Source organism: Hippoglossus stenolepis, chromosome 3 (genome assembly GCF_022539355.2).
Source record: "Hippoglossus stenolepis isolate QCI-W04-F060 chromosome 3, HSTE1.2, whole genome shotgun sequence".
Classification (NCBI taxonomy): domain Eukaryota; kingdom Metazoa; phylum Chordata; class Actinopteri; order Pleuronectiformes; family Pleuronectidae; genus Hippoglossus; species Hippoglossus stenolepis.
This window is the reverse complement of record NC_061485.1, coordinates 21082769-21106861: the sequence shown is the minus strand read 5'-3', so window position 1 is coordinate 21106861 and position 24093 is coordinate 21082769. Positions and strand designations below refer to the sequence as shown.

The 24093-nt window shown below is 43.4% G+C and overlaps 1 protein-coding gene across 1 annotated transcript in view; it reads right to left on the bottom strand.

Moving 5' to 3' along the window:
- Positions 1–24093, bottom strand: part of celf4 (CUGBP, Elav-like family member 4) — an 89278-nt gene that overhangs the window by 42602 nt on the left and 22583 nt on the right. The window lies entirely within an intron of this gene.

The window sequence follows — 24093 nt, the reverse complement described above, 5'->3', positions numbered from 1 at the left end:
TTTTCCATTCATCTGGTGAAGATGCCTGATCGGGCCCGTCTCTGTCAAGTCATTGACTTAAAAGCACATCACCTTAATACAGACATCGACCCGGTCATCAATGAAGATGACGAAGAGAGCTTGATAAATCTGTTTAGCTTTGGGGTCTTGTGGATAGAGAGGAGTTTGGTTATAACTCATGATGTCAATTTTTCAAAAATGTCCCTCAGTAACATACATGGACGTAAGGAATAAAAAGAGAAACAGGGTAAAATAGCTGTGTATGTTGTGTATGCACCAGGTCACCTCCACATTCTCAGTGTTTAGCAAAGCATGTACACAGCAAACCCCAGTGTACATGGTGGCTTAATTCTTTGCTCAGGGACTCAGGAACCACTTAGCATTCATGTGCTGGAATAATACCCCCAGATTTCTGGTTTGTTGCTTTAGCTGTTTTTTGATTTATTTTATTGAGGAATGTGCTCAATATGAGTGGAATATAAATGAAAAATACAGAGGTCTTAAAACTAGTTTTTGACCCAAGGTCCCTTTCCACAAGTCCACAAAATGAGCTTGTAAAGCCAGACCCACTTTAGTCGATATAGTACCTTCATACTCTGAATTTAGGATTTGAGAATCTTAAGGCTTTCCTGCAGAATTGGATGTAAACAAAGCATTGGCAGTTGATACAAACTATCGTAAACTTCCTGTACGATGGCAGTGTTGGAACAAACTGTCAATACAACATCCATTATCAGGACAATAACGTACTTGGGGAAGTAGTACAGTGTTGGCCATACCAGAATTGTAAGAAAGGAGCAGGCAGAGGAAGACAGGCTGGTCGATCAGGGGTTGAACCTACAGCGAGATAATGACCTAAAAGAACTACATGTTGTCTGTAAGTTGGAGGAGCAGTAAAGTCTCCACTCTTTAACCCCACTGAGCTGGTTTGAGATGAACTGGACAGAAGGTGAAGGCAAAACAACCTGCAAATGCAACACATTTCTGGAAACTTCTGGAGCAGTGTTAAGTCCAACTTTCTGATTCCCTTTGTAGGAAGACCACAAGTGTGTTTGGCTGCTGAATAAGTCAAAAAAAAAGAAATCATCATTCCAAGCACATCCAATTTTTTTTATTGCGGCTGAAAAGGTGTTTTAAACTTTGACTTGTGGTGTACTTAAAGAGTTCTTACTCTGTATAGGTAGCCAAAAATGTGTTACATTTTAATAACAACACAAATGTGAAGCAAGCTGATATAACTTATCCATCCATTCACCCATCCATTATCTATACGTTATATATATCCTCATATATCCTTTGAGGATCAAGGGTTTGCTGGGGCCATACCTGAGCTGGAGTACCCACTACCTTTTTGATAACACTCTGATGCAGTTGTCTTGGAGTTCTGGGTTTTCCTAATTGGATGTCTCCAGTCTGCAGAGATACAAACAGCACCTGCCAGGTTTATAATCTGTTGATATTAATTTTGTAACTTTCCTAGAAATGTTTGATTTTTGCAGGGCGTAAGAAAACTTACTTTAAGAAATTGTGTTGCTCTTTTAAATACAGGACAATGTGGGCTGAATAAGTCACATCTCATTCGGCCTAACTGCTGAGAGAAAAGCATGGATGAGATTATCTTTTTTGAAAGCAAACTCTCGCTGCTCAAAATGTTCTTCCACATCAAAGAGGTCAACTAAAGTTTAGCTTATAGGAGTAAAACATGGTGCGCACGACTAGAGGAACAAAATAAACTCTGCTTGCCTCTGCAGAGGATTGAGAACTGACAATAGCTGGATGTTATTTTACTTGCCATTATTAAGGAAACTGTTGTAAACCGGAGAATCTTAATAAAGACTACAAAAACTGCACAGGGTAGAGCTGCGGGACAGAGAGGGGAACGGGAGGAAAGCACTCAAGGGAGAGAGCAAAAAGCACAGAGAGCTGCGCCTGACATGAGATGATACATGCTTGGTAATAAATGAGAAATAAAGGGAGAAGAAAATAGGAACAGCGTTCTTTCCCCCAGATAAAAGTGAGATGCATTATAAGACTCAGCTGAGTTATGCTGAGTTTACTTTGAACACATTTTGACACATAATATTTTAAATTTGACATTTTTTTCCCTGTCTTGGTCCCTCAATGACAAATGAAAATAAATCAAAGGAGCATGAAAACTTGGCGAGGGGGAATTTTTGAGCGCTCTGATCTGACGATGTGTTTAAACAAGACACTTTGAGAATGAGATTATCCTGCGCTCACTAATTTTTCAGAGGAGTAATGAAAAAATAGTAACCTGAACAAATGGGCACTAAGGGAGGCCAAACAGACAAAGAGCTCCCAACATGTGGGCCAGATGAACTTGCTCTCTTGGAACCTTGCCTGGGCAAACAAGAGAGTAAGCTTGTAAGGTCTGTGCATCAACACACCTGACACCAGCCAGGTCCCTGCTCTGTAGGTTTTGGCAAGGCACAAGAAAATGTAGCTTTACTCACATCGACGCTTCCTACTTTTCTATACCTTTCATTATATACACTAGTCATTCATTTTATTCTTTCTCGGTTTCGGCAGCAAGTTTGCAGGCTACTGTGATGTGGGCAATATTGCGCAAAAACTCATTTGTGCACCTAAAGGACTAAAATAGAACCAGTAGGGGGCAGAGTAGCAGTGCAGAAGACAGCGGAGAGAGCGCTTCAAAAAAGTTATAAAAATTGCATTCGAAAACATGTTGGTCATAAAATGGACAACGTGACAGTTCCTCAAAAGTGAAGCCAAATTATATGGATCACCCCCTGGTGGCTGGCTGCAGAATAGGTCATACACATGCCTCCTTCATATTAGTGCAAGGGTCACTGGACGATTAAAAAGAAATCTAATAACATGTTAAATAAAAAATTTTCTCAACAATGTTAGGTAATTCTTATCAAACAAAGGTAAGTCCAAGTGCTCATTTGTCTGGTAAGTTTGGTTGTAATTAGTTATTTGATGCTATAAAAACAAGGTGATTTAACAGCTCAGACTGAGGTGCGAATGGTTGAACATGTGTATCGGCTCCACACATTGATCACTACTGTGCAGACGCAGTTATCCGTCTTTATTTACAGTCTATGCTGTTGGTGGACATCACTGATATGAATGAAACAAACTTTGCAGGGACATACATTTTTCACAGTGTTAACGCAATATATCAAGAATTAAGTTCTCTATGGATCCCTGAGTTGCGTTCTGCCTTTACTGACAATAGCCAGTTGTGCAATACATGGCCCTGAAGGACAATCTTAAGTTTCCTCCTATCCTCTCACCTGTCCTCCACTGCTCCTTTGTTCCTCTCCTTTTGTCCTCCTTCTCTCCCCTGTTGGCTCCCCCTCTCCCCCCGTACCTCTTCCCTCTGCTAATGAGCAGGGTAATTAGGATTGGCCCAGGCCAAAGGGAGAGGGGGAGGCAGAGGAGGAGAAGACAAAATAGGAGGAGAGGAGGAGGAGGAGACCCTGCCTAGTCTAGCCTGGTGCTCCAGATAGCATTAGTTCTCTCCCCTTCTCTCCCCCCCCCACTCTCTCTCTCTGACACATAGCCCTACGCTTAATTAAACATGCCTCAGAGGGACAGAGAGCGAGAGAGAGAGAGAGAGGGAGAGAGAGAGAGAGAGAGAGAGAGAGAGAGAGAGAGAGAGAGAGAGAGGGAGAGAGGGAGAGGGGGAGAGAGTTCATGTTGGGAAAGAGTTAGAGGAAGGGAGAGGGAAAAGTGAGGGTGATGCAAATGCAGAGAGAGAGGCTGATAAGAAGCTGGTGATGGAGTGTAAGAGAGGGGGATGTGGGGAGGGTGAGGGGAAAGGTGGGGAGATATGGCGAGGAGGCTGGAAGGGTGTGTGGTTAGTGAGCCACAGAGAGAGAGAGAGAGAGAGAGAGAGAGAGAGAGAGAGAGAGAGAGAGAGAGAGAGAGAGAGAGAGAGAGGGGGGAGATGGACATAGATGGAGGAGCAGGAAGGGGTTCGGAGCAGAGCGAGAGCTGAAGATGAGGACATATTCAGAAGAAAGAACAAGTGAGGTCTGATGGAAAACAAAAAGGAATTAAAGACTGGGGAAGAGCGAGGCGAATGGGATTACTATAACAGATGAAAAACAATTGCAAAGAGGCTCCCATGAGAGTGTGCAGCACGAGGGGGGGAAAAGTAGTGAAAATTGCGCCTCGAAATAATACATCTGCATCCTCAATTCACATTGTAAAGCGGGACAAAAACATGACAGCAATCTAAAGCCTTGCTAGCGCCACAGAGGCTGATGAGTTTACAACTTATCAGTCCAAGGGTATCATGTTAGTGTCACGGAGCGCTGCATCAATTGAAAGTGTGTGTAGCTCAGACCAGACACATCCACCGGGTCCAACAAGTCCACCAAGATCAAAGGACAACATAAGTTATTCGTCCACGCCCCAGTCGGCACGACAACAACTGTTGTTTTGGAAGTCTCAAAAAGATTTTAAATCAGAAATGAATCTGTTCAATGATGTGGCATAGAGTTAGGCACAAAATGACATGGTTAGGTTTAGGGAAAGATTAGTGCATCACTAGTCATTTACACTCATGAAGCAACAATGATGCACAAGATGCCACCAGTGTGTGGGCTTACGTTTTCAGACATGACCTCCGGGTAATATCCGGATAATTAGCTACGGAGTTTACCCAGAGTTTGCCTTTCACACATGCACAACACAGCGGGAGATTCTCTGCACAACAGCAACAAATCCTCTGCATTATTCAGGCGAGAGGTGGAGCAGCCGGGTGCAGCAGACAGAGGAAGGAATTGACGTATTAACCCTGTTGCTGAGATCACATGAACATGTTTACAGCAGCCCGACACCATCGTCAGCTCTTCATCGGTATCTTCTACGTGTGTGTCACCGTTTTTTCACCAGGACATATTTGTTTTCCTTTTGTTTTTTCGTTTTTGCATCTGTCACGTTTTAGAAGCATCATCGACCCCCCACTAGCTCGCAGTGAATCCAGCGGAGGATCCGCTGCTGTGTTCTCACATCGACCTCTCCTGGATTTCTACGGACATTATACTAGGAGGCCAGGCGAATAAAGTCTGTAAAAACTGCGAGCCTCTCACTTGGACATTTGCAGGTGTTTGAGGCTCATCATGTGCTGCTACTCTAGAACTCAACAGTGCTGGAGATATTATATTTATCGACAGGGTGGTGTCTCCCCTGGGGAGCATGAATATCTGCAGAAAAAACATGGAATTACTGCAATTACTTTTTAAAATACCTTTGTCATGGCCTGAAGAGCTATTACCGCAACAATGAGGCTTGACCACGTCACCTCTCCCTCGCTGCACTGGCTCCCCGTTAGATTTTGTATTGATCTAAAATTTGATTTCTCACTTTTAAGGCCTTTACGGTCTTACTCCTCAGATTTAATAAACTGGTATTTGCCATCTCGACCGCTGAGATCCACAGAGATCTATTGTATTGGGTTTATTTTTCTTTTCTGCTCATGTTCCTTTGCCTGATTCTTATTTTATCTGCTTTATCTGGTTTTACTTCTTTTTTTTGTAAAGCACTATTTTTCAAGCCATATGAATACATGGACCAACAAATCATCCATGTGACTCAATATACCCATAGGGGGGAAATAATTACCCCAACAGATATGTATTGACAATGAAAAATTAATTCAAATTTAAAATTCAACATATACCTTTGGAGAGAATGAGTGACAACATGCTGCAGACCCATGCCAATTAGTAGGCTTTGCTGTTGTGAATAATAAACCAAGCTAATAATGTCTCAATTATGAATGTGTAATCACATTAAGGGGACAGGAAGACTGGTTTCAACCTGGTAATGATGACATGCAATTAGAGCGCAACTGTTATCTCCAGGATCATATCAATAATTCATCACCGCACGCATTTTGTGTTGCCCAAAGATGACATCCAATGATTAAGAGCTTTATACACGTGTGTCTGTCTGATCTGCAAACACTGACAGTTGATGCCACATAATTGGACAGGATTGTTCCTGCAGTTTTTAGAAATGAAAGAGATGGAAAATAAATAAAATGCCAAATATTTCTTGATTTAATAAGATGAGTATCAGTTGCCAGGAAGTTATTAATATTTAGAAGCGTACCCATGGCCATAAAAGATAGGGAATCAAAGTGATGAAATTCTAATTTTTTAGCATTTTGGAAAGTCACATAATAATTATAGCAAGACAAATTATATAGTATAGATCTAAATGTCCTGGTTAAATGCAGGCAGACTTTATATGTGACACTGTCTTCCTCAGCTACATCACCGGTTGTGACAGCACAAAGCCAAATACTCTGTCAGCCTCCATTTAAAGCAATTTATTTGCCATGTTCTTGCTCCGAGGCCCATGTTACGTAAGTTTATCTTTTAAAAACCAACCACAGTTGATGAGTCAAGTTCTGTTGTTTGAGGGGTAAAATGAATCTTTACTGAGGCCTAAGGTATAAAAAAAAAAAGGAAAACAACTATCAAAGAGCCAAAACATTTACTCCCACATATAAAATGACACTGTCAGTACGGCTTCCTCTGAGGGAAATGAAAACTTTCTCAAAGTTTAATTACAGAACAGGAGTGTCGTCACCAGGAGTCAACTGCCAGTGTCAACATCTGTGCTCTGCTGAAAGCGTCGCAGCTCGTGGGCAGATTCTCTCAGTGGTCCGCCTCTTTGGCGAAGGAGAGGAAGGGCAAAAGAAAGAGACTGGCACTTTCAGGTCCTCGGCATGCCACAGAAAAACAAAGAGACAGGAGGGAGTGACCACATGGAGATGGAGCGAGCGAGCAGCCTGAGACATGACTAACAGGGTCTGTTATTTACTGCAAGACACTTTGGAGTGCATAGTACTTTTAAACTTTAATGAATACAGCCCTTAAGCCATGATGTAATGAGATCATGAAAATAGAAAAAAATAAGAGAGAAATCCCAAAGACGGTGAGAGGGGGACAGTGAAGGGGGCGGGGACGAGAAAGGAAAAGAAATGCTGTGTCATTATTGCTGACTCAGCATCCATTGTGTATATACTCCAGAATGATAATGTGCTCACACTGTCCAGTACAAGCAGATACCCAGCTAGAACTCACTTTTAAATTGCTATTGATTCACCAGAATCACTGCCTGCTCACAGCTCACAACAAAAGGATTTGTATATCAACAGCTCTGTTAACAGGATTTTCCAATCATCTGTTTGGAGTAGTTAGCTGTTTCCTGTGTAAAAAAACCCTCTGTGATGGTACAATCAAATTACAACTGTGTGGTTAGTATGAGAAGAGGTGGTAACTGAGGATGAGTGGCTGGAGAACAGAGTGCCATCTGCTGAAGCCCACACGTGAAGTATAGAAAAACTATAATTACTGCCTCGCGGTTGCATGCCTCTGCCAACCAGCGAAGAGTTGATGGAAATATGGTCACAATCTCCCCTATTGTTACGGACTTATTGAGTTGGATGATGGCCAGAAATGTGGTTTTGCAGAACACTGAGATGTCACAGTGAAGTTGACCTTTGGCCAGTTGAATATAGCTTCATCAACATCATCATATTATCATTAAATTGTGTCCTAATTAGCTCATTGAGTTTTGAGGTTTTGAGCATTAAGATCTAATCAGTTCATCTTTGAGTCCAAGTGGGCATTGGTGTATGTATTTAAGTTTCCTCAAGATGTTCCTGAGATATTGTGTTTACCGACGAGAGGTTGACACCAAAATCTAAAGGGTTTGGGTCCAAGTGAAGGTTCGGGCCAAATTTGAAGAATCTCCCTCAAGGTTCATATGAATGAGACAGATGGATGTACAGTCAGAAAAACCTCTCAGGCCACTGTCATGAAAATGGCATTAAAACATTATTCACTTAGAGGGAGGTAAACTTAAGAGAAGCAGTTCTCTTTGCGTTTAGGGAAGAGTCAACATGAGTTTCCCTCTTACAAGATGAAAAACCACTATGGTGGCTGTGAAATGCAGATTTCCTCTTGAACCGACTGAACTGTCACTTCTTCGCTGCAGTCAATACTGACTTATATTATAATTTTGGACGAGTGCCTGGATTGAGATGCTGTTATTCAGATGTATCGCTACAGTGTACAGTGCAGTAGCTCCATGTGCAAACTTGGTCGGCAGCAGATGCCTTTTGTTGACGTGGTGTTATTACTGGTTAAGAATCTGAGGCAGCTGTAGCATATTTGCAGCAATAACACCAATTATCACATCATGGTGTTAAATGTATTGTTGCAGTGCAGATGTTGCGTGTCTCCATAGATTCAATTCTGATCTTTGTGTGCCTCAGCAGTGTCAGTAGATACCTTCATGTTGGGTCGCTCGCTGCAGTTGGTCCAATCGGAGAACTGGGGACAGAGTTTCAAATGAATCCCTGGGAAATGCAGTGGCAGGACACAAACACAATGCCTTCCCACAACCAAAGGTGTCCCCCAAATCAATTAAAAGATAAGCAGGAATTAGAAGATTAGAATTTTAAAAAATGTACCGAGGTGAAGAAACAGACATTTTAATTATTAGTGTGCAGAGAGAGCTCTTCACAGCATCCATTAAAGGGGAAAATATACACTAGGTAGCTTACCACTAAGTGCTCCTGCAAGAGCCATGTCAAACTTTTAAGTCCTTTACTGCCGAGGAATATGTGTTACTGTAAGGTAAATTAATTATAGGTTGGACTGGATCCTTGCCAAAGACAACCTCGCTGTGGAACATGATTGTTAATTAGGTCTAGATGTGCTTGAGGGCTAAGAAAACTGCACAAGCACCACATCTCCAACATCCAGCCGAGAATACACCACTACTACAGCCCTATCCCTGCTTCCTTCACGGAACCAAATCTTTGACTAACGACTTGAAAATGCTCTGCCCTTTAGCATTAAAAGCAGCTAATGCATGCCTCGGTTTAGCCATCTTACATTAAAGGGCGATGTTCTGTTTTGCTGCCGGCGGGGAACTCATTTGTCTGTTTAATTTCACAGGTGCCCTTAACGCACCGATCAACAACAGGCGGCACCATCTGTGTGCAAGAGGCGCCAATGGCCCTGAAGTCTTTGCTCTTTGCTACCAAGCACTAAGACTCCATTAACAAGCCCGAGTCCATGCCTCTTTGGCCATCATTTATGTGGCAACGGCAATTAAGATCTTCCCCTCCCAAAGACAGCATGTGTGGTAGGAGCCACGTCACACCTCTTAATTACTGGTAGTAATTAGTTCCTGCGAGCGGTATCATCAGGTATCAGCGCTGGCGCAGTTGTCACAGTCGGTGCACGTCTGGGATGACAAAAGGAGACGGAAGGAAAGAGGAGAATCTTTGCTGTAACAGAGAATCTGTGTGCGTTCGAATCCTGTCCAAAAACGTTACAAGGTTGTCCCACGAGGAGCATAATCCATCAAAGTGATTTTTCTTCTCTCTCTTTCTCCCACCTCCTCCTGTTTCACCCCCCTGTCTTCCTTGCAACGTAATCATTTTCCTCTCACGGGCTGTGACATTCATAAAGGATGCTGGTGCAGGTGCCACGTCTTGCCAAAGTTTGGGATGAGTTTTAGAGGTGTACTTACAGTATGGGATTGCCAGAGGTGAGTTACAATGCTCCTCGGCAGACTTACCCTTCTAAGTGTCCTTCTTGCCTAGTTTCTTTTGCCCTACTCTTTTTTTCTTTTCACCATTTAGTTCTGTCGACCATTGATCCGCTCTGATAGGAGCCCTGAGCGGTGCTACCTTTGGAAGGCCACAGTCTCTGCACCTCCAGGGTTTAGCTGTAGTTTATACATATCAGGTGATCAGAGCAAATGGATTATTGGAGTAAAACCAAACAGTAATGATAATTAAGGCTTTGAACTAGAAGCTAAACTGTGCTAAAGAGTGCAGGGTCTAAAATATCAGATCCTTGTCTCCCAATCAATTCTAGTTTTACTGGCAAGCAACCCTCCTGATTGCCATCAAATCCACAGGAATCAGAATCTTCTTGGCTATTCAGCGGGTATGTAATGTTCTCAGTGTTTGTTTGTTAGACTCTGTGCTGCATTTTCTTATGTAGAGAGTTTGTACCTCTGTGGAATCGTGTTACACTTTTTGGTGGCAGGAACGCAGCTGTTCAGTCCCTTATACACCTTTGGTTTCAGCAAAATATCCTCTGTTCACAGTATCCAGGGAGCCTCGGTGGAGAGGTTGTTTACTTATAGTCTTCACATATATGCCGACAAGCTGTCTGAACATACAAAGCTTATCATCACACAAACCTTGTGACTCAGTCTGGCGCACCCCCAACCCCCTTTCCCTCTTGCAGACTCCTATTTCAATAATGACCCCGCATATTCTCATTCTGTTGACGTGCGAGCGCGGCGCATGTCAAAGCACTTTGTCAAATACATAGACGCCGTTAAAACACACACGCACACACACCCGTGCGCTGAAAAAGAAGTATGGGAAAGGGGTGGAAAACAAACACCATCTGACAAGTTTGTGGCACATTTGGTTCAGACAGTGTGATTCCCTCTGGATCTAAGAAAGTGGTATAGCGCGGGGAGGAAGTGTGGGAGAGGAGGGCGGAGAGACAAGGGGGATGGAGAGAGAGGGAGAGACAGAGTGAACTCTGTCAGAGCAATTGTTCTTCCAGGTGGAAAGGTGACAAAAGAAAAGTGTGAACAGGTTCACCATAGAGAAAGAGTGAGGGTTATCGGAGAGGATGGAGAGAGAGGGGAGATGGAGAGAAGGGGAAAATGTTGCAGGAGAGGCAGGAAAAGAGAGAAAAGAAAGTATGTGTGAGGATGTTAGAGAAATCTGCATTTCAAGTCTGTCTTAACAAAATACTTTAGTAATCCCTTCCTAACATGACTACACTGTAGAAATATGAGGTACTTATAGGCCCTGTCTACGAAGATGCAAATATTTTACGTCAAACTCTTTCCTCTGTGCTTGAGCCTCTCAACCTCACAAACAACGTTTCAAGTCACTAAAACTGAGATTTTTACCAAGTACTCATTTTCAAAAACTCGGTAAAGCAAAGATTATTTCACACATGCCTTCTGTTGCTTTGTGTAAGGAGCAGGCACAGGAAACAAGGACAACAACAGTGATGCCAATGATTATTCTCACAATGTTCGTCTCTGGTATTTGACAGATCATTGATGTGCACTTTATCGCCACCTACTGGTCGGGCATGCTGGTTTGAGCGTTTGTAGTCGTTTTTGTGATTGAGGGTGAACATTCATTGAAAAAAATGTCTGCAGTAGTATAGACCAGGCCTTCAAGTCTATCAGTCTGGTAGTCGTGTGTAAGTTTGTTGTCAGTCTCCCAGCAACAAACATACATGGGAACATACAAGGAAACTGAGTACAGGAGGGACACAAAGATAGAATATTGTATTTAAAAGCCAATTCACGACTTAACAGGTTCAATTTCACAGATGAGGAGATCACTTCAGGGCCAGTGTGTGGAGGAGGAATGATCAAACAACCAGACAAGGCAACATACGCCATTAAAAAGGTCCAAACTCTGAGAGATACCTTCTTACATTAACTTAGAAATCTTTTGCTTTTTCACAAACACAATACACAGAAACTCTCTCTCTCTCTCTTTCACTCTTCCTCTCTCTTACACACACACACACAGACACGCACAGAATATTAAGAATTGATGATGCAAGAGTTGATGCTCCCAGCAGCAGCAGCACATCAGGCCATAATGAAGGCCTGTTACACACAGTTTGCCAGTGTGGACCAAACACCCTTTCTGTTTTATCTCCCTCTCTCACCCCCACACACACACACATGCACGCACACACACAGTGAATCACACACAGAAAAGTTTAAGTGGGTGAGTCAGACCGACGCTCTTCCTGTGTCTCGCGCACAAACACTCGCCCTGCATAGTCGAGGCGAGCAGCAGAGAGCCCCTGCCTGGTTATATGGAGGGACAGAGTGTTCTGAGTTACTGCGCGGTGCAGCCACTCTCCACGGCAGCGCCATACAGAGTCCATAAAGCATGATGGATGACCTATCATCATTTACCTCTTTGGTGACTTCTCAATGCTGTCACACTCCGCCAGGCACATGCAAGAGAGGTGAGACGCACCAAAACAGACAGGCAAGCAAAAGGCAGGGTATGACGACAGAAACACAAAAAGGCAACGCAGACAAATTGATGTTAAAGGAGGATTAGAGGGAGTGACAGAGGGAGGGGGGGACGAGGAGGAGAGGAAAGACAGAGAGATGGATGAGGGAGCATCTTTGATGTTTGCTGGGATTAATGCGCACTCTGTCACATAGGCAAACAGTTGTATACACACACACACACACACATGCACATGCACTCTCACAAAAGAACGGGAGCCATCCCCTGTCCCTTCTCTCCTCTGATGACAGCACCCCACACACGTAGAGGCTGTATTTAGAGCATGCAAAATCTCCTGTCTCCTCCACTCTTCTCTCCTCCACTCCTCTCCACGCCACAGCAGAGGAAGCAGGAGGAAAGGGGAGCGAGGGAGACAGAACGAGAGAGGGACAGACAGAGAGGGCGAGAAGAAAACGAATGAACAGCAGATGTGGAGAGATGACAGTGATAGTTTAAATGTCAAAGTGGGTGAGATGTCAACAATAGGAGCAAGAAAAGGGAAACAAAGGCAAAGTCGTGTCTGTGTGTGAGTCTGTCAGGGGAGCGTTTTTTGGCTGGAACAGTAAATAACTTCCATGAGAACGAGTGCAACCGGGGGAGCCAGAGGGGGCACAGGGCTCAGAGTCTGTACTACAGTTGAAAGTGAAGCATTGTGATGATGCTGGATTTGAGCTCTTGTGCTATTCTAACCTTCTGAACCCGAGGCTTTCTCTCACTCACTTTATGTTTCAGCCACGTATTGTTACTATAAACGGGCACCGCATTGATTTAGTATTGCTCTTCCACAGGTCTCACAAGAGACGGATTAAATGGTAAATGGTCTGTATTCTAGTCTTGATGACCACTCAAAGTGCGGTACAGTTTTGCCATTCATCCATTCATGCAGTGCGTCTATGTGCAGCACTTTCTCGAACGTACATTACTCACACACTGCTGGCTCAGCCGTCAGGAGCATTTTGGGTTCAGCGCCATGCACAAGGACTCTTCACAAGGAATGTAGGAGATGGGGATCAAACCGCTGACCTTTTACTCAGTGGACGACCTGCTCTCCCTCACGTCCAAAAACATAATGTCAAAATTTATATAGGTTGCAGAGATAGCCAGACTCCAGATGTCTGTCGTGTAGGTCAAGATAGAAAGAAAGAGCTAAACTTAGACCCTATATTCTGTTCATGCATATCAGTCATTTTGTTAGACCTTCCCTACCTGGTGAGCATCTGTTAAACCACACAAACCCAGTTACATCTCCAATCTCAACCTGAGGTAACATGATTATGTGTTATTTTCTCAGACTTATTCTTTAGAGCCATAGCTGTTTTTTGGATTTTTGTGAATCATATATGTAGTGTAGGTCCGGTGTTGGGCTCATTGAAGTCAGTTTCATCAATTGTTAAAACAGATGAACCAGAATCGGACTCTGAATCTAAACCAAAGTGGCAACAATTACAGATGAACAAAAATGATAAATAAGGGAAACACAAAATAATCTGTTTACCGGGCCTACCAGGAATATGACTGCATGTGTGAAAATAAATGTGTTTTGTGGCTCTGGAGGAAGCTGAGTAAAGTGAACGAGTGTCGTCATGGCCTGAAGCTATATTATCAGGTACTAGTGGAACACACCCGAGCCTCTGACCAAACTGTTGGCGGTCGAGTTGCATGTGGGTGATGTAGGCGCCAGAAAGAGAAATGCAATACACAGAAAAGGATAGTGTCTTCGGATGTGCAGCATTGATTTTGTTTCTTTTTAAAAACATGTCCATCAAGAGACAAAATTGTGATGCGGTGATAAATCTGTGACATACTCGTTTAATTGAACTGCTCCTGGAAAACACGACCGCAATTTGTGTGTTGACTGAAATGCTACTACACATACTACTAATGTGCTAGGCCAAACTAACCACCAGAAGCAATAAATGAATAAGTAAAAGGCTGACATTAGCATGACGTCAAGCTGAATATTGTAAAACGAGCTCCCCCAATCAAGCTCCTCACATAAACTTACATACAAGTTCTATTCTACACAGTCTTGGATACTTTAAATGAAAACTACATTTTAAGGCAATTTGTGTATTAGTACTTGAGTATTCAAGGCGTTAATGTGGGTAGTGGTTGATCACAGCGACTTAACTTAAATTGAACCCAGGATTTTAATCTGATTTTAAAAGAAAAAGTCCCGACATTGTTGCTTTGGCAGAGGACAATGAAAGAAAAGTGTTTCCAGTGGACCTCTTGCTTTCGTTCAAACAGAAAGATAGCATGAGAGAGAAAGAGAGAGAGGGGAGGTGGTGTGTGTGTGTGTGTGTGTGTGAGGGGGGGAGACTACATCTCTGGACAGTGCCTATTGATCGCCACCCAGCACACATCACCACAACTTTCACAAATTGCTATTGAGAAGTGACCTGTAATGCAATTACTGGCCAATCCGGGGCCTTGGCTGCCATCAATTATTAAAAGCTGCCTGAGTCGCGGCCCGCTATCCAGCCTCAGTTGGTGCGTTGTGTCATTATCACATCCCCCGGCCACCAGCTCGCCAGCTGCTATAGCCGGGCCGGGAACAAGATTTGCGAGCGCCACTTCCCGCTCTGTCGAACATATCAGATAATACGGGCCAAATGAAGAAATTGAAATCTCTGTGTTATATATTCCGAAGGCTTCAGCGAAGGTGAGGATGGTGAAGGTCACAAAATAAAGTGGATTGTGGCTTTTCTTGGAATGAGAATTGTATTTACAGAAGAATAAAGCCCCCTTTGTAAAAAGTGAGCGGTTAGTTTGTGCTTTATAGGAAACTTTGAGAAGTGGAAAAACAACATTAATATTGCAGCGAGACTCACCGCTGGGCCCTACTTTTAAAAAACTTTCATTCCAGCAAACTAAAGCATTGGCTACTGTTTCTACCTCTAACCTGCTCCGTCTCACTGTCTTCTAATCATCGCCTATATATTCCCTCTTTGCTACACTGTTAGCTGTTCTGTAATCACTTATACATTCCTCGAGTAGTTTCTGCCATCAGGGTTATGATGAAAGAAGACAGAGAAAACAGCAATGCAAGCATCGCATGATAATTGCCCTTTGCTTTGAACTGACACAATAATTTTTCTTTTAGTTGTTCTCATTATAAAAGCCCTTGTTCAAACTGGGCTTGTGATTTTTTTCCTCCGCAGTCATTGTGAAATAATTTATTTGTTATATAGCATAAGACAAAAGGACAATTTTATAATACTGCTACCAGAGAGGCAGCATTGCAGAAAGCAACTTCAACATCATCATCCATTTTAAAACACTTGAGCAGTTTTATTCCAAATTTCCACAAAAACCAATTTGGAAAAATGTTCATTGCTTCTACAAAGTATCTTAAGGAAACTTCCAATAAAATCATTTGTGTTAGGGATGTGAGAAACTAATCTCACACTGGCAGTTTGTCCAAATTGAACGCTCCATTTGAAAAACTGGAAAAGTCTGATTAATAGAAAGATCTTGAGAGAAATATAGAAAGATACAGCAGCTACAAGAGCCTGAGGAAAAGAATGAAATCACTGAATGAAAATGTTATCTGGTGTTTCAAAGCCTCGGCCCCGTCCCGCACTGACAACTGAGGGAGAGACACGGGAGTAGAGCACGAGTAGTCAAGCTGCACTAATGCATGACAGAAAGAAAAGGTATACAGTACGGACCGTAATATTCTCCAACGATCAATAAAACGCCGCTCTAATATATAAATTATATTGTAGGTGTGACTGATTTATTGCATTTTATTGTTTTCAGTTATCTGTTCTCTGTTCCTCGACATTTAATGTGCATGGTAAATTAACTGAACAGGCTACAATAAAAAGATCAGACAACACCGCACTTACTGTTGTGGGAAGGCGGACTGTACTGTATGTGTGTGTGTGGAGCTTAAGGGCATGAAAAAGATAAGGCAATATAGCAGTGTGACATACAGCTATTCACAAAGAAGAAGAAAAAAAAAAGCTTGGACTGGCAGGATATTTCAAAGCAGCGGGAGTCGGGCAGACTCAATACAGCAGCAGCAGCAGGAGGTAAAACTATGACAATGACAGAATGACTACCACAACCAGCTTATGGAGATGCTTAAATCTGTGAAGTATTCGCATGACCAGGGCTGAAGCCAGGCGCACACTGGTTAGGATGCTATTAAAGCCTTTTTTTGGGGGGGAGAAATAGCTCCAGCTGCAGCGGCCCATGCCTACGTCCTTTCCCAAGTGACAGTCAAAAGCCGTTTTCACATAATAATGTCTGGAGAATCAGGTCAGGCCATTGTCTGGGGTTGCCCTTTCACACTTGGAGCACACAACCGGAGATTGCCTGTGTCAGACGCGTTCTCACCTACTGGAAATACTCCGCGTGGTTAAGGCGTGGGGCAGTGCCTAGAGCGTGCGGGAGAAATGATTGAAATGTCATCAACACGCTAACTTGCTTGCTGTGAATCCAATCACATTCTATTCAATCGTATGTTACCAATGCGTTTGTGCTCGAGAGCTGGCAGGTTAAAGTCCATTTAATGCCCGTTGCAACCGATTTGGACATTTGCACTGTCACGCGCTGCTCCACCAGGTAATGTCTAGATTCAGGGTTGCAGTGCACGTGTGAAAGCAGCTATGGCCACTGTCGTCTTTATTCCAGTAAGGAGGTGCAGGGCTTTTGGGGTTCATCCATCCATCCATCCATAGGATAACATATAGAGACAAACAACCGTTCTCATTCACATTCACACTTGCGGACAATTTAGAGTCTTCAATTAACTTCACACCATCCTGCATGTCTTTGGGCTGTGGAAGAAAGCTGGAGTCAATGATTTCTCAAAGAAAAGTTTCTGTCAAATATCTTTTTTTTATAAAAGGGCAAAAAAAAAAACCACTGCCCTGGAAGGACTTGAATTTGTCTCCTTCCATGCTGGATCGTACATGGAGGAGTCCTGAAGTGCCAGTAGTGACATTAACACTTGTAAATGCTCAGTGACGTGTGATACTGAGGATGAAGACTCATTCGTGCATTGTAGGGCTGTACTTTTGTGGATCAATATAAACTCAAGGGAAGGACAAGTTGATTTCAGACTGTGACAATAACTTGAGCCAGCAGTAGATGCTGAAAGGAGCTGTAGCACCTCTGAAGTTTCTGTAGCGAGGACATGCTTTTAGGGAGAATACAACGAGTTCTGGATCACCCAATAATGGCACTTAACAGAGGTGTTTTGAATTGCTCAGACAGTTCAATCCATTCGTTTAGAGAGCATTTCACACTTTTTAGGACAGTTTGCGGAGGACTCTTCAGTCAGCAACAATTTGTAGTGGATTTTTTAGAAGGGCATGTGAAATGTGTTATGGTGTTATATGAATCACAACTTGACTTAACACATGTCCATGTGATAACAGGTCATTTTGCTAAATTGTTATATTTTTTGTATAGTAACACTGGGGAGTCCTGGACAAAACTCCAAGCTCTCTTTTTTAAAAATGAGATCAGCATCAAAAACTTGGTTATTGCAGTGACACTGCATTCTCTGCAATATTGCTTTGTAGCATTGAGGTGTGTAATTTCACATTTGGATCATCAATTCAATGACCCAGCGGGTGGCGTGCACCGCTTCTGAAGTTAGTTGGATTACTGGACTAAAGGGAACTTGCTGCCTCCAGACAGATGAATCTTTCACTTTTGTACAATCTGCTCAAACTCCACATGGCAATGTTGTGAAGTCATAACATCAGGTCTAGAGCCCAAAGTTAATAGGAGACTTTGTAGATGGTGTGTAGGCTGTGATAATCTTTATTACAATTGTGGCAGCATTCATGTTTCACACCGTATGGCCAAAAGTATGTAGACATCCACACATTAAACCCATACGTAATCTCATAAACGGGGCATTTTCAAAGCCTCCTTATGAAAATGGGGATCTGTATTTTATGATTTGCCAGATGGTTCATGTTGATTGTTGTTGCTGTCTAGTATCTTGTAAAGTTATGGGCATTATGACTGAAATAACAAAGTTCTTATGTTGTCAGGCCTCTGCTTATCGCTGCTCATTCAATTGGATGTTCACTTTGGGACAGTCTTTCCTCAAAGTTACAGTGTCGCAGTTGTTTGTACAAACGTAAAATAATGGAAGTAGTTGTATCAAGAATGAAAGACAGCTTGAACGAGTAAGTCAAACCTTGTGTATTTCTGTCGAGATTATTTTCCTTTCCTTACCCAATTCAAGGGTCAAAGGCCAGAGGGTGTTGTATGTGGGTTTTGGACAGTTACTTCATTCGACAGACACAGGCCCCCAATTCGGACATTGGAAAGGTTTCTAGGCAGGGTTCAACGATCCAACAAGGACTCGCTTACTGCTAGAAGCCCATACGCAGCGGACACCATGCGGTTCAAAGCATCAATCAATCACTTACACAATTCAACCCAAGCCCTGGACTGCTATAATAGCCTACATTCCTCTTCTAGGAAGGATTTCCACAAGGTGTTTGGCTGCAGGGAATTGCTCCCATTCAGCCTCAAGAGCATTAGTGAGACAGGGCACTGTTGCTGCAGGATAAAAAACTGGCTGTTATTTTTGTTATTTGGTTGGGTTGAGGTACAGGCTCTGTGTAGTCTTGTCAAGAGTGTCCAACACCAAACTGGTAAAACCACATTTTATGGACCTGGCTTAGCTGAGCGAAAGGAACCAGATCTCAACTGGTGACATTGTTCCAAAATGTCACTGCCCCTAGTTATTATTTCATAGATAAACCAAGTCACTCCTGTCCCCAAACAACAGATTTATGGCTGGACATACGCATGCACATTGGGAATGAGCTGCACTATTTGTGGTTAGTCATTTGGAAAATAGCAGCAGCCAATTGGGAAACTAACACTTGGCCAATCAATGGTGTAACTTCATCACTTAATCAGGGAGACACTCTCTTTTCTCTGTTCTTGGTTTGCAGTCAAAAAAGAAAACTAAAACAATGAGCTGTTTCAGGAAAGACACAGCACCATAAGATCTGGCTCAGTTCAAAGAGCAATAATTCTCATCACTAGTTTCAAACAAAATTGCACGCTGCAGCATTAAGATGTCCCATGAATTGAACAGAATTTGTGTTTAACTCTGAATTTATTACAAACACTACTTTCAGAAAGCCTTTCTGGTTTCCTACTGTCTGTTGTGGAGACTCATTTGAATTTTTATTGCAGGCTTACGACCTGCCAGGACTCAGGCGGCATACTGCCTCTCTTAAAAGCTTTGCTCCGGTTTTGGACATTGGATAATGTTTATTCTTTTGTTGCACTGGCTACTGACAGTGCCCGCTAGTTTCTGCTGTTAGGCATGCAAGAGTGAAATAAGCTGCTAAATAGGTGTATGAGTTTACAAAAATCTGTGTTTTTGTGAAGCCTATTGATACTTGCTTGTGCATCCTGTCAGCGAATGTGGACTCATTAACCGGTCCTTGATATGTGGCAAAACGTTTTTTTTTTTCTTCAGTAAGGGTGATAAGGATGGCTGAAGAGGTGATGGCGTGGGGAGAAAAAGGGGATGTTTTAGCTGGAGGGCCTGCAGCATCGTTCATGTGGACGTGCAGCTACGCCTGCTGCACACTGCACCACTAATCTAAATCTACAAAAAGTAGTGAAATATTGTACATGCACGCTTACGGGAAACAAATCACAACCGAGCACCACTGAAACTCCCCCCACCAAACACCCCTTGACCCACTTCACCTGGGGAGCCTGGCAGTTATCGACCAATAAGGGCAACTTATTGAGAAAAAGCTGCCATGAAACTGGGTCGCAGGAGCCAATCAATGACATGGATTTCTCGCCCTGGCATTATCTCAACTGAGGGGGGGGATGGAAAAAGAAACAGAAGACACAAATCAGTCAGTATGGAGGCACCCGGCTATACCTCTCCTCCCACTCCCTCAATCCACCCACTCTCTCCAACCTGCCTTCATCAGCCCCTTCCTCTTTCCTCCCTCCTGCTATTCATTTGCCTTCCCGTCTTTTCTGGTGTTTGTTTGCCCCAGGGCTGAAAACTCGGTGTGTGTATATGTGCTCCATTATCTGTGTGTGTGTTTGTGTGTATTTGTGTGTGGGAAAGCGCTCTGAAATGACGCATTGATTCACAGTGTTCTATATTTTCTCATCTGGCTCACTATTACAGTGCGAGTCAATCGACGCCGTATTTCTCTCTCTCTCTCTCTCTCTCTCTCTCTCTCTCTCTCTCTCTCTCTCTCTCTTTCTGAGTATCACAGTATCAGGTAGTTGAATGGAAGTGTTTACGAGGAGTGTTGTATTTCTGCTGCGAAGAGTAGGGTTTGGAGTGTTGAGTGCATGTGTTGTGAGTATCGGCGGTATGTTTTGTACTTGTGCGTGCTTGTGTGTATTTATATGCATTACTTTTTCAAAAAACTTGAAATATGCTGCTAAGTATTCAATAGTGCATGTCCTTTTGTGCACTGTGTGGGGGTTTATGGTTGTAGGGAGGCCCGTACTGTATATCTGTGTTTGAGTGAATGCCAGATCAGGTTTTTATTTTTTTTGCATGTGAAAGTATATGTGTGCGGGAGGATTTGCTGGTGGGTATTTGCCCCCTGTGGTAGCTCAACTCTGCAACTCCACCCTGCGACCCGCACGTACACCCACAGCCACACACACGTGCACACACGAAAACACATCCACCCACATGTAAGGATTTTTGCCAGAATCAATAGAGGCTTTTTAATGCCTCTCACTGTAGTATGAGTCTGAAACTGGAGCGCGGGATCACAAATACAGCAGCCAGGGACCTGACGTTTGGGACGCGCCCCATTTTTGGCCTGTCTCACGTAGCATCTCCCAAAAAAACCCAACCAAACTAAATTTATCAGCTCAGTTGTGTACTTCCAATCCAGAATCTGTTTCACTTGTGATAACTTGCATTTAATCTACTATGCTCATGCTTGTGTTTTGGGATTATTTCCAGGAATGGATGGAGTTCTTTCCTGTAATTCCTATAATACGGTTTAGCTTGACCAGAATACTAAAGTGCTGCAGTTGATTGAACGCAACAACTAAGAAGAAATGAAATGAATGAGTTTAAAAATATCACCTGCCCACCACTGTGCTGTTAACCCAGAAACATTGGCTACACCTTATTTATAAACACTCATGCAGGCCCACTGAGGTATGCTGCACTTGGTGTTGGAAGAATGAGTGCATCCCCAAAAATAAGTTTTAAAAACAAACATTTACTAACTGAAATGTCTCACGTGGAGGCTCCGACACTGGTAGGAGTTTGTGAATGGGTTCAAACGGATCAACTTTATCTGTCAGCACGGCAGCTAGCTGCATGGAATCTTTCCAAAAAGACTGTTTAGGCAAAAGCTTGCTGAGAACACAAAGGTAGGGGGAGTTGTAGTCGGAAGGGACGCAGATGGAGCATTTATTTTTGTACGAGATGCCGGTGCTTGTGTGACATCTAGTGGCAGCGAGCATCGTATATAAAACCTTCAGATCGCGATCAGGAACAAAAAGACACGATCGAGACATTCATACATTGTTGCTGAGCCCTTGGACTTTTTCACCCAAAGATTTCATTGAGAGTGGCTCTTGCTTAACGGGCAAATAAACCCTTGAGGCCCTGGACCTGTGCTGAGAAGATCTGCTCATTTATCCATCTATTGAATGAATGTTCTGGCCTTGTATGGGTTTATCATTCAAACGTATCTCTTGGCTGTTTTCATTGTGAGTTTCAGTGCCAGTCTGGTTGATTTAATTACGCTTAACGTTTATTTATTTTCTATCAGCCTAATCCTGTGTACCTGTAGTTTCTAACACTACGATGGAGCGAGGGATGGGAAAACAATTTGTCGCCTATCAGGAGTAGGTCAATGTCAGTGTCACTTTAACATCAGTATTTTTGCTTGCAGCTTGTTTACCCAAAGTCTCTCCTGACACTGCACTCACTCAGTTGCGTACACACAGACACTCACATACACACAAGGCAGCCCTCAGTACTTTGTCGAAGCTACACCAACAGCCTACAGCCATGCTTACAGGGCATTTCCACTAGGAAGCCAAATCCCCTCTTCTCTCGGCTCACCTGGCAGCGAAAGAAAAAAGATGGCAGAAAACTTTTTAAATGTGAGGGGTTGGGGAGCAACTTTGACGATAAAAAGCGCATCAGGACGTGAAGTGAAGGGGAAAGAAGCTTTAAGGGGGAAAAAAAGGGATTTCATTTGCAGGGTTTTGGTTGTGTTGGCCTGTGAGTGGGGGGGGGACTGAAAGATGCAGAGAAAAGGACAGGTGAAAAAAAAAAGCGGAGGGAAGAGGGTGTAGTCGTGTGCTACAAAACGTCCCACTGCCTTTCCCAGGGCCAAGTCCGCGCTCTGTTTCTAATGAACTCATTTATTCTGTTTTGCTGGCTTTACCTCCACCAGCAACAGAAGACGGTCCCCTGGTCTGCCTCGCCGAACACACGGCTTCAGGGTTTGTTGAGCATCTAGGACTGTCCTGTAGCATTACTTCTGTTTACTTAACACTCACCATCGATCAAATGCAAACTTGAGACCGTCCTCCACAGGCAAAGGCATTGCTAATTTGCATTTCCCTCTAAAACAATGTTGATCGCAAGTGACTGATTAAATTTATTTGCTGTTGATGCATTACTGTGTGGCATGTTACGCTAAATACAGTCCCTTTCCCTTGAAGAGGTAATGACAGAATCCTTAAAGAGGTTGTTTTTGTGCCCATATATTTTGGTCTGTGTCAAACAATAGCAGCAAAGGCAAAAACATCAATCGGCAGCAGATTTTGTGTGAACACAAAATCGCATTCTGGTTTTGGCCAAATATTTAATCTCTCCTTCTCTCTCTCTCTCTCTCTCCTTCTCTCTCTCTCTCTCTCTCTCTCTCTCTCTCTTCTCTCTGCATGTCTCTGTCTCTCCGCTCTCTCTTTCTGAATAATATGCCACTGGGAAGTGAAAAAAAAGGAAAGCACGGATCCCCACTCCTCCGCTCTTCTCGGCTGCACGTCTGTGATGTCATAATCACTCACATCAAAGGCTGTGCGCTCAACACGGCGACTGTCAGCTTCCCTGGAGGCGTCATTAAAAACGAACAGAGCAAACTGAGCCAGGCCTGACAGAGACGCATCAAAACTTCCTAACACGCATACATGCGCAGGCGGGCTCGGGCGCCACGTTTATGTGCACGCGCAAGCACGGATGCGTGTGCATTCAGGTGCATGCAGACCTTAAGAACACGATTGCAGGAATGCATGCACACAGACACACACACACACAAATACGTAATCATTCAATTATGTGTACACGCAAGAAAATGCTCACGATGCATATAATCCCTTGCACACACATATAAACTAACGCACACGATAGCTGACAATCAAACTATCTGCTACTCCTCTACGACAGTGTCACAGCTCCCTCGATTCTAGCATACATGAACAGGAGCTGAGCAATACAACGAGACACGATTTGCATCCAGCTGCATCGTACATGTGAGCGCCAACATCCACAGCATCTGTGGTGAGGACGTGTTGTCGAGATGGTACATTCACGATGCACACTCATGTTGCTGCCAGGCCGGGGCACAACGCAGAGCGTGCACATAAATGTACAAATAGCCTACATCCACCCGCCCACCCGCTTTTCATCCCTCTCTGTCTATCTCTTGCACACTTGCCCACACACATGGATGCTCACACACACACACACACACACACACACACACACACACACACACACACACACACACACACACACACACACACACACACACACACACACACACACACACACACACACATTGAGAGAGAAGGCGATAGAGGCACACACTCATTTACACAAACTGGAGGAAGGCCTATAAATAGTATGCCTATGATGTGATGCTGTGTGTGGTTTCTCCCTATGGGTTTGTGTGTGTGACTGTCAAAGTGAAGAGAGAGAGTGTGTGTGTGTGTGTGTGTGAGGGAGGAAAGGGGTTTGTGGAGTGGTG